This window comes from Balaenoptera borealis, assembly GCF_965194805.1.
Source record: "Balaenoptera borealis genome assembly, chromosome: 20".
Classification (NCBI taxonomy): Eukaryota; Metazoa; Chordata; class Mammalia; order Artiodactyla; family Balaenopteridae; genus Balaenoptera; species Balaenoptera borealis.
The window spans coordinates 3,284,210-3,299,173 of record NC_138879.1 but is presented as its reverse complement, the minus strand read 5'-3'; the positions used below and the strand labels follow the sequence as shown (position 1 = coordinate 3,299,173).

The window sequence follows — 14,964 nt, the reverse complement described above, 5'->3', positions numbered from 1 at the left end:
ATCCAGATATATATATAAAAAGCTAAATATTTTACAAGAAAAACTAGGTGAAAATACAAATGAATATTTGTTAATGACCTGGAAGGGAAATGTTCCTCAATGGACAAGTAAGTGATAAAGTCACAGAAAGAAAAAACAAATCAATATTTGCTACATAAAAATTTCAAATGTATACATGTTAAAAGTATAACAAAAATGAAAAGGCAAAAAGCAGAATGGGAAACTATTTTACAAAACAGGATAAGAAAGGAGCTATATATAACTTTATTAAAAATATAAGAATGTCTGACCGGGAAAAAATCTGCACAAAAATACGAAAAGGCATTTATAAGAGAAAATCTACAAATAGTAAACCAACATGATAGAAAGATTCAATATAAATACAAGCAAAATAAAACAAAAGAAAGGCATTTATAAGAGAAAATCTACAAATAGTAAACCAACATGATAGAAAGATTCAATATAAATACAAGCAAAATAAAACATAAGAAAGGCATTTTTTTAGTCTTTTAGATGTCATAATCCACTATTGGTGCTTGAAATTACTAAAAGCCATTTTAGTGTGAGCAGCAAAATATATCAAAGACGTTAGAGTGATCACACCTTTTGACCAGATAATTGGACTTCTGCAAATATGCCTTACGAAAATGATCTGAAATACAAACACTTTATGTGCAAAAATGTTGTTTATTTTGCTAAGAAATGAAAGCATCTCCATTGCACAATACTGATGACAAAAATGTTACATGCCTTTAAATATGATGGTAGTGAGAATCAGAAATAATGCTTATGATATCTATATGTGTGTATATATACACAGGCGCACGCACACATATAATGCTTAAAATACAGGAATCTGGGACAACTAAACATCAACATGCAAAAAAAAAAAAAAAAAGTGAATCTAGCCATAGACCTTACGTTCTTCACGAAATTAACTCAAATAGGTCATAGACCTACATGTAAAACTCAAAAATATAAAACACCTAGAATATGACATAGGAGAAAATCTAGAAGACCTCGGGCTTGGTGATGGGTTTTTGATACAACTCCAAAAGGCATGACCCCAGAAAAAGGCTCAATAAACTGGACTTCATTAAAATTAAAAAACTTCTGCTCTGCAACAGACACTATCAAGAGAATGAAAAGACAAGCCACAGACCAGGGGAAAATATTTGCAAAAGACATATCTCATTAATGTCTGTTATCAAAAATATACAAAGAACTCTTAAACCTCAATAAGAAAACAACTCGATTAAAAATGACTAAAGGTCTTAAGACACCTCACCAAAGAAGACATACAGATGGCAAATACGCATGTAAAAATTTACTCCCTATCATATGTCATCAGGGAAATGCAAATTAAAACAATGAGATACCACTACCTGACTGTCAAAATAGCCAAAATCCAGAACACTGACTACACCAAATGCTGATAAGGATGTGGAACAATAGGAACTCTCATTCATTGCTGGTGGAGATGCAAAATGGTACAGCCACTTTGGAAGATAGTGTGGCAGTGCCTTATAAAACTAAACGTACTTATACCATACAATCACCCTCCCTGGTATTAACCTAAAGACATGGGAAATTTATGTCTACATAAAAACCTGCAAACAGATGTTTGTAGTAGCCTTATTCGTAATTGCCAAAACTTGGAAGCAACCAAGGTCAAAGATCCTGAGGCAGCCCAGAATGCAGGGAATAAGAAAAATTCAAAGATGGCTAGTGTGATCATGGTATGGATAAAAAAAGAGTGATTAATATCATTGTATGGAAACCTTTGTTCCCATTTTTGTTTATCTATTTAGAATAGATTGCTTGAAGTGAAATAATTGGAGTAAAGTTAAGGACTTTCCAAAGTGTCCTGATAAAACCGAATTCTACCAATTTTCTTTTCTATAAAACATATACGAAATGGTCTCTCTCCCTTTATCTTCTGAAATTTTAAGTATTCCATTTTTTTAAAAAAAATGAATTCATTTAGTGTGTTAGTCACTGGGTGAAACCCTTTAAGATTTAACAAAAAAGGTACATTCAAAGTCTTCCCAGGTTACCTGTACTCAGCTGCAACAACTGCTATACATTATATTCTTCCACGATTCAAATATTCATTCTCTACCACATTCTTCTGTGGTTTTAATTCTGATGCTTTGCCGTTCTCTTAATGTTGTTTAATGGGCTTTTCTTTTTTCCCAATTAGATTAAAAGCTGCATAAGGACAGTTCAGTACAATTCAATTCAACTAATAGTTACTGAATTCCTACTTTGTAAAAGGAGTAATGTAAAGCACTGAGCATGAGAAAAACCAAAGTGCATGATCTTTGCTCTCAGAGAAAGACAAAACTGGCACAATTAGCAATGGCAGAGGCAAACCTTTCACTTCTTCCATTACACAATAAGTAAGAAATAACAGTGGTAAGTAATAAATGATAAAATGAAGTTGAAAACTAATGTAATGGAGCTCAGGAGAAGGAGACTTTAGTAATGGCCAGAGAGACCTAGGAAATACTTATGAATCAGATGAGTGGAGTGAAGGTTTGATGAATCAGTAGGAAAAGTGGACACAGGTGTGGAGACAACACTTTTTTTTTTTAATTTGATTGGAGTAGAGTTGATTTACAATGTTGTATTAGTTTCAGGTGTACAACAAAGTGATTCAGTTCTACATATACATGTATCTATTATTTTTCAAATTCTTTTCCCATTTAGATTGTTACATAATATTGAATAGAGTTCCCTGTGCTGTACAGTAGGTCCTTGTTGGTTATCTATCATATATAGTAGTGTGTGTATGTTAGTCCCAAGCTCCTGATTTATCCCTCCCCCCAACAGCATTTCCCCTTTGGTAACCATAAGTTTGTTCTTGATATCTGTAAGTCTGTTCTGTAAGTCAGTTCATTTGTATCATTTTTCAAATTAGATTCAACATATGAGTAATAGCGTATGATATTTGTCCTTGTCTGAGTTACTTCACTTAGTATGGTAATCTCTAGGTCCATCCATGTTGCTGCAAATGGCATTATTTCATTCTTTTTTATGGCTGAGTAATATTCCATCGTATATATGTACCACATCTTCTTTATCCATTCATCTGTCGATGGACATTTAGGTTGCTTCCATGTCTTGGCTATTGTAAACAGTGCTGCCATGAACATTGGGGTGCATGTGTCTTTGCAAATTATGGTTTTCTCCCGGTATATGCCCAGGACTGGGATTACTGGGTCATATGGTAGTTCTATTTTTAGTTTTTTAAGGAACCTCTGTACCATTCTCTATTAACAGTGGGAAATGGGGGTTATGTACAAGAAAATGTAGCTGCCCATCGTGGCTGAATTATATAAAGTTTATTGAGATTGCGGGCCAAGGAATTATATCCAATCCTGAAGGCCTTGCTGAGTTAGGACTTTATTCTATGATTAATGATTACTCCCTAAAAGTTTTAGGAAATAGTAGGGAGATAATTTCCCAGGAACAAAAACCCATAGAATTTTGTGGTTGTTATGATACTCACTGGTAAAAAACATTTCAAGGGGCACAGCTAAATTTCCATTTCCATCCATCATTTTCAAACACAGGTGATTTTTGTTTGTCGCAAATAAGGGTACAATAAACATTCAGTTCCCTTACAACTTGCCCCAGGGTCAAGCTTAAGCTGCTTCTAATAAAGAGAGAAGTGTGTTATCTTCCCTAGAGATGATTCTTATTAAGAGCGAATCTCTCCCTGTCAGCAGGTGGGCAAACCAAGTGACAAAAGAGGTGATGATTCATCTAATTTTGAACTCACCCACTGTTTGATGGCAGCATTTACAGAAGAGTGAGGCAATTGGATTGCTAACCCAGACATCTGCGGCATTGACAGCCCTCTATTATTCCAAATATAGGACAGTGTGATCTGACAACTCAAAATTGGGGGGGACTGGGCAAGTGAGTGGTAAAATGAATGTGATTACCTAGATGCATGTTTTCACGGAGGATTCTGCTTCAGTCCATCACTCGGACACCCATTCAACAAATATTTGGTACCTGCTGTACCAAACGTATGTCGTGAGGTACTCTGGCGATCACTATAGAAACCTTACCCTCCGGAATTTTATACCCAATAGAAGAAAAATGTCTTTTTTTTTTTTTTTTTTTTTTAGAAAGTAACACACTTTAGTCGGATTGATTCCTGTTAACTTGGTGTTTCAGTCTTCAAAGTCTTACTTTGTCCACCAAGTAGTCTCAGACACCCACCCGCCCCCCAATACAAACATGTTCTCTACTCTAAATGTCCATTTGGCCCCAGAGAGTGGAAAAACGAATTGACTTTTCCTACGCTTCTCTGACCAGATCGGGTTGAACTAGGTTGCAGCTGCACTTTAGCTGGCGAATGCACAACTGAAAATAAAACACTTACTGGAGTCCAGCCCCCGACCAACGCTTTGGCAAACTGACAACACTGGCCAAAAATATGGAGGTCATATAATAATTAGAGAATGGATCATGACTTCCAGGGCATTATCCTGGTTACATCAATGTGGGGATTTTGCTGGGATATGTTTTAAATATATCCCCAGCCTCTTTTCAGGACGAAGTCAAACTAATCGTCTTCTGGATGCTGCTTTTTCTCTGAAACATTCATTTTTCTCTACATCTGTATGAGAGGCTTTCACCAATCCTTTATTTATATAAGCAAACAAAAGGTCAACTAGAAAGAATACTTCCTTTCCTTTCCTATGTTTGATAAATGCTAGTTTGCCTTTTAATTCAACAGATTAGGGAGAAACTGAATTATAAACACCCATGTGTCCTGGTGGTCAAATTCACCCCTGTCAGATATCAGGAATAGTGTCTCCAAAGAAATTCATAGTTTATGGATGAAAGGACAAAAATTGGCATCCTTTCCTAAATACTGGGCATTTTTACACCAGCTGAGAGGCATTCTATTTCTTCCTTCCTTCTTTCCTTCCTTCCTTCCTTCTTTCCTTCCTTCCTTCCTTCCTTCTTTCCTTCCTTCCTTCCTTCCTCCCTTCTTTCCTTCCTTCCTTCCTTCCTCCCTCCCTTCCTCTGTTCTTTTCATTTTCTTTCTTTCTTACTCACTCTAGCTATTCATGCAGGATTATTACAACTGAGGCTGAATCTGCAAATCAAGAAGCATTAGACTCACAGGTGCCTCCTCTGTGCTTGCTTTGGACAACTGCCCACCCCCGTCATGTCCTGTAATATCTGTCACTCTCAGCTCTGTCTGCTGTCCTCAGCCCTAAATGATAGAGCAGCAGCAAAGCCCTAGCTCAGATTGGTCTCCTCACTCCAAGATTGATGACTCCAGGCAGGATCATCTTTCCAACAGGGGTGAATAGACCCTGAAGCCAAGACCTACATACGTAGCATCTCTACCCTTAGAGGTTTTCAAAGGAAGATTTTGAGTATCTTTGTGCTGCCTGTTCACCAAAAGGATTTCCAATGGCTTACACGAAAGGATGCAATCACACCTCAAAACATGTATTGCCTGCTTTGGCCAATTTAAACAATTTGTGTATTTTAACATATTACAAAGAGACTAAATAAAACTTCTGTATTGTTCCCCAATCTCCACCTTCATTGAAATTGAAGCAATATTCTGACAAGACCAGTGACAGACAGAGCTTCTGCCGAAAATGGAGAGGGAAAAATACAAAGCATGTTTATGTTACAGATTGTGTTTATGCTACAACAAAAATGAATAAATTATCATGCTTTTCACAAATGAGCGTTTCTAGAAATCTCAGAGGGATATGTTTAAGGGCATTTCGGTGTCACATGTGTTTCTTATTTGTTTAGCAAATGTACACTGAAAAGAGAGAGGCAGAGGTTGCAGAGAAAGAGGGATGAAATAAGGACAAGAGAAAATAAATTTGAAGGTCAAATGACATATCCCAGTTACCCTGCCACTTATTTTAGTAGCTGATTCATTCTCAATACAGTCGGCTCTTCTCCCACACGACAGTGAGGAATGAGGATAGAATAGCTCCACAAGCTGGCGGAGACAGATGAAGAGGGTTAATAAACAGAAAACTTTTAAAAACCAGCATAGATCAGTTGCTGTGCACTGGATATATTTCACCTGGAACTTTAGTATCTTTTTTTTTCTTCTTCCTTTTTTCTTTTGCAGTTCAAAGTATCGCTAGTTGAGATGTATGAAGGGGCTCAGGAAGTAAGAAACTTATTTTATTAATGCTCATTTTTTTAAACATGAATATTAGCAGAAACTCTCCCTGCTATTATATTTTGTTCAATGAGACAAATAGGGAAGATGCTTCATTCAGTCCGTTTCAATAACCCTGTAAGCTCTGACAACAAAATAAGCAAATTCAGTTGCGTATTTTCCAACATAACATCTACCTTGGGCGTAGCATTGTGGGATTTGGGGTGGGAGTAGGGTTGGTGGCAGAAACATGTTACTCTCTGCTCTTATACGTCTAAGAAACTAGCCTTTTGCAAGCGTGAACTGGAGGCAACTTATAATAAAAGTTCCAAATACTTTAAAATTTAAAAATATTAAATTAAGAAAAGATATGAAATATTTGGGGAACAATAAAATAAAAAATAAAAGTTTTGGCTTTTTTTTGTTCTTTGGCTTGTTTGGTTTTTTCTTTTTTCTTTCTTTCTTTTTTTTTTTTTTTACCTAGATGCTATTGATGATCATAGAAAATTGAGATGAGTGTAGACTGGAGACATGACCTTGTTCTAGTAGGGTGAATATGTTTTGAATGGATACAAGAGTCAAGTTCATATCATTAAATAATTTACTGGGATTGCTGCTACTGTTATTATGAAGCCAGGTGTCTTTAACATCTTTTGCAAAGACTGAAGGAAGAGGAATGGATTGGCAAAAGGTGGGGAATATGACGAGCTAGCTAGTGTGAGAAGAGTATGCAGAATTCCTGTATCCCAAGCGAAGATTTTTATGATAGATGTAAATCAAGTCAGGTCAGGGAATCAGGTGATAAATCAGCTGCTTTTAACTCTTTCTTCCCAGGGCTCTTTGCCTCTTGAGCACCTGCCCTATTACTTTTTGCCTCTCTGGTTGTCCCTCCATTTCTCAACTCTGCACTAGGTTGTGAACTATGCTAGGTATCAGATAACATATCTTCTTTCGCTTTGCCTTCCCAGTACCTCATAACATGCCTGGTTTGCAATCAGTACTCAATACTTGGTTTAAGGGATAAATCAAAGGCTGGGTGATGAGGTCAGTCTACTTTGGAGATGGATTTAGATATATCAGCGGCAACATTTGCAAAAAAGCAATGATCACACAGTAAATAAATTGGAATAAATATTCCAATGAGAGCAATCTGCTTTTATTTATTTTTTAACATCTTTATTGGAGTATAATTGCTTTACAATGGTGTGTTAGTTTCTGCTTTATAACAAAGTGAATCAGCTATACTGCTTTCATTTTAATGGGCTCTCAGATATGGAATAAGGAGATCTGTGGGGTGCTGAAACGTAATATCACAACTGCCGTGTTCAATGCCATCCTAGTTTTTCCACATGCATAGTAGCCTTACCTTATCAAAATGTTACCACATTGTTTCCACATTCTTAATTTAGCCACACTTCCACTGTCACTGGTTTACAAATGAAAAAATGAGAGCCCTCCGTCTCTGCATATGCCAGGTCCTTCTTAGATGTGCTAGGTCTTTTTTTATTGACATACAGTTGATTTACAATATTGTGTTAGTTTCAGGTGTAGAGCAAACTGATTCAGTTACACATATAGATATGTATGTGTTTGTATGTATCTATATTCTTTTTTTCGGTTCTTTTCCATTAGAGTTTATTACAAGAGATTGAATATAGTTCCCTGTGCTATACAGTAAATGCTTGTTGTTTTTCTATGTTATATAACAGTAGTATATATCAGTTAATCCCATACTCCCAATGTATCCCTCCCCAACTCCTTCCCCTTTGGTAGCCATAAGTTGGTTTTCTGTGTCTGTGCGTCTGTTTCTGTTTTGTAAATAAGTTCATTTGTACTGTTTTTTAGGTTCCACGTGTAAGTGATATCATATAATATTTGCTTAGACATGTTATTTTAAAGTCTTACAATATCTTTGAGGAAGTTACTCTTAATTCTAGTTTACAGGTAAGATGACTAAAACTCAGAGAGATTAAAAACTGCCCCCAAATTATACACCTGGTAACTGGTAAAGCTGGGATTTGAACCTATGTGTGTGTGTTTTGTTTTTCAGTTTAGCATTTTGTTTATTTTCCATGTTATCACGTGTATCCTTTTAACATCTATATGGGATTACATTGTAGAAACAGACAAATGCATGTTTCTTTGTATATGTGTTTCATATTCTTGGTGTATACCTAGGAAGGATGTGCACATTTTCAACTTTCTAATGAAATTAATTTCTAATGATAGTGCCAATTGCACCCTCTTTTAGTCGTGTAATGAGAGTTTCCATTGTTCTATATTTTCCCCCAGTATTTGGAATTGGCAGGCTTTGATTTCTTCCAATCTGGCGGTTGGTTCCATGAATTTGAGAATATCTTTGTGCTTTTAAATTATATTCATACTCTTCCAAGTCATCTCCCAGGGAAGAAAAGATACGCTTAAGGTCCACCAGTGGCCAAGCCCTAATCCCAACACCAAGCAACAGAACTCACCATCCTGCAATTAACACCGCGAGCATGCCTGCCCCCCCAGTTAGGGAACAATACTGCCACCGAAGCAGTACCAGACTTTGGATGGGGAAAGGGGTGGTGGGATTACTATGCTTTCTCTCTCCTGTCTCTGTGGAGAAATGCTTCACTCAGACCTCAGCAAGATCCCAGGAAACCTCGTGTTTTCACTGGAGAATGCTTGCATATTGCTGTTACTCACGTTTCCTTGTCTGAGTTTATGAGAATTTTCAGCACAACAAAGGCCAGAGTTCCTGCCCGCAAAATAGATTACAATCTCTCAGTGCGAGCAGGACAATACAGCTGGTGCAACAGACCCAGTCCTTGCTCATAAACACTTCGTTGGCCTTAGAAGCGCTTGTGACCGACAGCAGGGCATGTTTTCACAGCTCCTTCCAAAAATAAAATTGAAGGAAAAAAATCAGTAAAGTCAGAATATCACCATTTCCCAAACTCAAAAAAACTCAGTGATATTTTTGCTTTCAATTTGGAAAAGCTCCCCATTGAGAAATGAGGTCCCAGATACTAAAGAAAGGAATGGAATCTAAGTACAGTAAAACCCCATAACCATAGAAAGGAGTAAGGTCTCTTCCATAGTCACAGAGAAGTGACAGATTATTTCCTTAGATTGATTTAACTCTGGATTTTTTTTTTTTAATTCCTTAAAGTACAGGGGCTTGATTGTAAAAGCACACGAGGAAGCCCAGCTTAGTCCTCCTAGTATTGATCTGAAAACATGTAATTGACTTGTTTATATGCACATGCTTAAGAAAGGATGCCCTTGATTCAAACTACTTGAGCTCATTAGCTGTGTTGACTCAGTCAATGAACTGACTTTCTCTCATGATGTTTCTCTCAATCCTGGAAAGAAAGAGAGTTCAGCATTTTTTTTTTTTTTTTAAAGTCAATAGTTTCCAATGCCACTGAACCAAATTGCTCAAAGTAACTTTCTGTTTTTAACTTCACTTATTCTTATTTTGATGTTTCATTATACAAGAAATATATTTACCTAACATTTTAAAAATACAGAAATAAAGAAAACACACAAAAATATTTTATTCTGCCCCACTCCCCTGCCTTCCAAAGAAGTTATCACTACTTTGTTTGTGTGGATCTTTCTAGACTGCTTCCTATATATTTATTTACAAGTATTATACATGGCTTGTATTTTGAATATCTTTACCTATGTGACATATTATTCTATAATTTGCTTTCCTATTCTTAACAACATATTTTAGAAAAATTGAATTATTTTAAATGGTTGTATGATAATCTCCAGTGTAGGTATATAGTCTATATATTTTTATTTTTACGTTTATTTTACGATCCCCCCTAGTAATGAATAGACATTTAGGTTGTGGAAATATCTGCTCCAATACTAACAATGCCACCGTAAATATCCTTGTGCTAGCCCTGTGGATGTTTTTTTTGTGTCAGAAATTCCAAGATAATCTGACTATTCAACTTTAACTATAGAATGTGTGCATTATTAATTTAAACTGAAGGACAGGGGAGAGTGGTAACATGCAATAACCACTGCTAGCTTTTGTTGAGTACTAATTGTTTACCAGGTACTATTTAAGTTCCTTACATGCATTAACTAAATGACCTTTAAAATGACCCTATACGGCAGCTGCTATTATTAGCCTTATTTTATATATGGGGAAACGGGCCTTGGGGCATTAATTACATTGCTAAAAGTCATAAAACTAGTAAATGGAAGAACAGCTTTGAACCCATACAGAGACCTGGCGCCTGTACCTCTAACCATTATCCTGCACTGCCTCTCAGCATGACTATATAAGGAATCAGTAAAGTAATTAAAGAGAGTTCTTGGGTAACTTCCATGTCTACAGCTGTTTTTGGATGGGGAGAGGGTGTGTGGATTCCTGTGGTGACATCTGAGATGTCTAAGAAGCATAAATCAGAAAGGGACATGAAGGCTCGGTCAGCCTAGATGAACAAGATTTACAGAGAGTAGCTGAGGAAATCAGACTCTTTAAAATATTCAGATGGATTCCAGTGACACAGTTTTATTCTTCACACATGTGTCCCTGGAAGGTTGTCGAGAACTGCAAGGCTGTTGAGAATCTGGACTGTATCCAGCAAAAAGGAGAAACTGATACAAAGGGCAGAAAGTAAATCCTAAGAATAAAAGCCAAGGAGAGTGGTTCAGTGGCTGTTTATTGTTAACTGGGTACGCGGTCCTCTTCTAGGTGCAGTGGTCGCAATGAAGAGGAAGTTCTCTAAGCACGGTTCCTCGAAGAATTTGCTTGTTGAATTACAGTGGAGATCAGACCTGGGGACCAATCCTTGTGGTGTGACACAGATGAAATGAATGAGGGACACGATGCATTTGTGGGTCACCCACTGTGTGCAGACACTGTCCAGGGACTCAGACGTTTTGCTCTGACTTGTGAAATCGTGCGCTCAGACACACAGGGCACGAGTATCTCTGATCCCAACACATATGCCTTCCTCCAAAGCTCAAAGGTTTCTTAGCTCCAGCACTTTGTTTAGAAAAGAGAAGAAAAATGAAAAGCAATTACTCTTTTCTTACCAGTGAAGAGTTCTTATGGGAGGACCATAGACTGGACGGTTAGTTAATCTAGGGAGCTTTCAGATGAATGTACTGAAGAACTTTGCGTTAGATGAAAAATACTCTAGGGAGAGAAGTCTCATTCTAAGAGGGTGTGTGTCACTAGGGCTAATATTAGTATGGATTGCTCCGGAAGACTGACATTCCTTGTAAAAATATTGAAGTTCAGCCAGATTGCTTCATGCGCAGCTATTGTCCTGGGTCCCCTGACTACCTTGCAACACCCCAGTCGCCCTGGCTGTATCCCTGGCCAACCTCTGTTCCCCAGCAAGAAATGGTTGTAGCATCTGGAACAACGTGGATCCTCTGGAACCCTTCTTCAGACTACCACCGTCCATTCAGATTGGTTGATGCCTGTATCATACCAGTTATTATAATTTTGAATATACTTCCTGTTCGTAACCACCTGACCTTAGATATTCAGGCAAAAAGCTGTATCCTGTTCCCTCTCAAGGTCCCCTTCACCTCCGTAAGCATTATCTTCTGTTACTTAGTAGGGGGTTTTATAAGTCTGAATCTCCATCAGGTGCTGAATTCAAGCCAGAGAAGTTATTTTGTAAAAAAAAAACAGGGTTTTGCATCATCATTTTGGACTTCTTTCTGTTTCTATCAGCATGCCTAAAGAAGAGTTAGCATTTTGATCCTAATCTGAGGAATCCTAAACTTTAGGATAATGGAGTCATATATCAGAGTGCTCTATGAAGCCCAAAAGAACCCACTAACTGAAATCTTGAACTATGACAATTGTCATTTGAAATGTATGGTAAATACTCAAGCTGATGGATAAAGGCAACAGAAACAAGGCCAGCAACCATGGATGGGCAACCCACCATATATACCAAATATTGCGTAATCAGGTTTCCCAATCTTTATTTCTTTTAATCCAGAACTAAGGGGAAAGGGAAGAGTAGCACCGACGTCTGAATTTCTCAATAAATATTCCACTGATGATGGTTTTCCTCATTAAACCACCTGCCTCATATAGGGATACGAGGAAGAGAAGGAAAGATTAGTCTCAGTTGGCGGCCTGACCAGAAGCAGCCAGTGTAATGCTGTAGGGGTTAATCTGTTCATCTGTCTTTCCTCTAAGGCCAGGAATCTTTCTTGTAACTCATAAAAGAGAAATGTTCCCAAAGAACTTGTGGAAGAGAAAGGCAAGTTGGTGGGACGGAGCAAACATTTCTAACCATCTCTAACCATCTTGCAGCTAGGACTTCTGGAGATTTCAAGAAAGTCTATTGCTATGTGTTTGTACGTTCCTGCAAACACACAGCATAGGGTTAGGGCCCATGTATGTTTGTTGAGGTTAGGAAAGAACGGTGGAAACAAATGCATATAAACTATGGTTTTTGGCAAACTTGTTATGTCTCTCATACAGGGAAAAACAACGGTTCCGAATTTCAAGCGCATTCCTGAGCCCACATGACTACTTACAATAATTTTCAGCTCTAAGTTTCAGCTGTAAATATCATTTATAATGGGTAATTTTTATTACCTCTCACTCATCAGCTTCCATCTCTACCCCACTCCCTTTTACAAGAAGAGTGAAATAAAGGAACTAAACTACTTTATCAAAATGAAGACAGAAGTACATAAAACACAGATTTGAATGCCGGCTCTGCTTCCACCAGGACGCGGCATACTTTCCCCTCTTACAAGGCATGGAACTTTGCACTTCCAAGTTTTGGTTCTCTGTGTCTCTGCTCGGTGTGGTAGAAACTATCATTTTGAAGTGATTCACGTCTTCTGCTTTCTTAAGCTGACCGGTCGTTTCTGTGACATCAGATCTAACCCATAATCCCTCAACACCCTCACAGTCACATGCACACAGAACTCTTTAATTCAATTCACCTTCTAACCTTCTGTTGACAGTACGTGGTCAAGAATTGCTTCAAAAGAATATGGAATTAACAAACTACAAGTTATTTTAGTTCTTGATTTTAACCTTGAATTCAAATTGTATACTACTTGGGTGACCTTGGCAAGTTATAGAACCTATTTCTTCCTTTGGAACAGTATGATAGAACTATTTTTCAGAGTTAATGTGAGGATGAGATAAAATTATTTGAGGCATAGAGTCTGACATAATGCAAATACTCAATAACAGTATCTAGTACTCTTGTTATTGTCCTGAAAACAGTGACAACAACAGAAAGAATATCATCGCCCACTTAGCTTCTCAGTAAAAAGAGGCAAAGAATTCAGAGGCCAAGTTAAAAAGTCATGTAGATACCAATTCTTCCATTTTTGAGATGAGGGAATTGAGGCCCTAGATAAAATGAATAGCGATTCTGATTTCTGTAATCCTTCAGCTGCCTCGTAGCCGAAATGACCCACTGTGTTTTAACAGTTATTGGGATGATCTGTAAGAAATGTTATATTCTGAAATAGATATCCTTGTCTCCTTTTGAAAATTCTATGTTATACCTTCTCATGGCCACCCAGCCCAGGCCAATATGAGCTCAAAGAGTTAAGTTCATATTCATTTGACTAGAACGAGTCATACTTCAATAAGGCAAATCACGATCTATAAAAGTAACACAAAAAAAGTAACACAAATCTCAGATTTTAAAATTTAAATTATTTTCGATTGAAGTTTTAAATTTTAAATCATTTATTTTTTTGTATAGCATGGGCAAGCTTTCTTTTCGTTGAGAAATCTGTATAGATAGAGCAATATTGAAATCGCAAATCTTTTGTGAACTCATTCACAGACTACCAGTTACCATATGCCTTAGTTATCAGTAGCAAGAAAAGACATGTTTCTTTGGCACACACACACACACACACACACACACACTTATATGTACTCACACGTGTATCCACACATATGCATTCACGCATGTGCACACGCACACATGCTCACACACACATGCTCACATACAATCACACACACACACGGAATCACACACACTCACGTTCATACAGTCATTATATGTTGATTATCCACAAGCTACTAGAAAATTTAGAATCAAATCTATGATCCATGTCTAGCATTAATATAAAATGGTTTGGTGTTCATTTTCATGTGAGTTAATACTACCCTTGGCCTTATCTTCATACTTTATTTTTTGACCTGGATCACCCTAATATTTATTGTCTTTCTTTGTTAGGCATAATGTGGTAAGCTTCTCAAGTCCTATGGAATAAGAGAGAATGAATAAATGAAGACCGAGAATGAAGGTAAAGCTTTAACCTACACAGTTGGTCAGATGGCAACTTAACTCCTGGTGTCCCAGAAAGACCACTTACCTGGGAGTCAAGGTAGGATATTGCCCGTCTTCATTAATTTAAAGTTAGGGGTTTCTGATTTATGGCATTTTCTCTTCCATCTGCCTATTTGCTAGAAGAATCCCTTTCTTTGTTCAACAGTCTTTAAAATTAGTTACAATTTACAGAATGTAAGTATAAAACGGTGCTTGCAAATACACTATAACAAAACAGTTTAATTTGCAGGACAATGTTAAGTTTGAAGTGGTGTGTGAATGTTATCTTTAACAAAATGTTATATTTGGCTGAGTTTTTTAAGTATGTGTGGCCCACCTGGTCCTCAGAAGCCCAGATGGGATCCCCTACCTCTCTCCGTAGGTGCTAGGTCTACACCTGTCATATGACCCTGTCTTCCTGGAGCAGCCCAAAATGATAAGACCCACACCTGTTTCTTGCCATGGGTGTTGCACCTACAGAGACCTGCCCTGGGAATCACTATC

The 14,964-nt window shown here is 37.4% G+C and overlaps 2 long non-coding RNA genes across 2 annotated transcripts in view; both read left to right on the top strand.

The window, feature by feature from the left end:
- LOC309617797 overlaps nucleotides 1–14,964 on the top strand; it is a 502,721-nt gene that overhangs the window by 281,962 nt on the left and 205,795 nt on the right. The window lies entirely within an intron of this gene.
- LOC309617788 overlaps nucleotides 1–14,964 on the top strand; it is a 48,537-nt gene that overhangs the window by 23,449 nt on the left and 10,124 nt on the right. Inside the window, exon 2 of the long non-coding RNA XR_014238137.1 lies at nucleotides 14,368–14,518. This is a non-coding gene — a long non-coding RNA (uncharacterized lncRNA). The remainder of the gene's footprint in view (nucleotides 1–14,367; nucleotides 14,519–14,964) is intronic.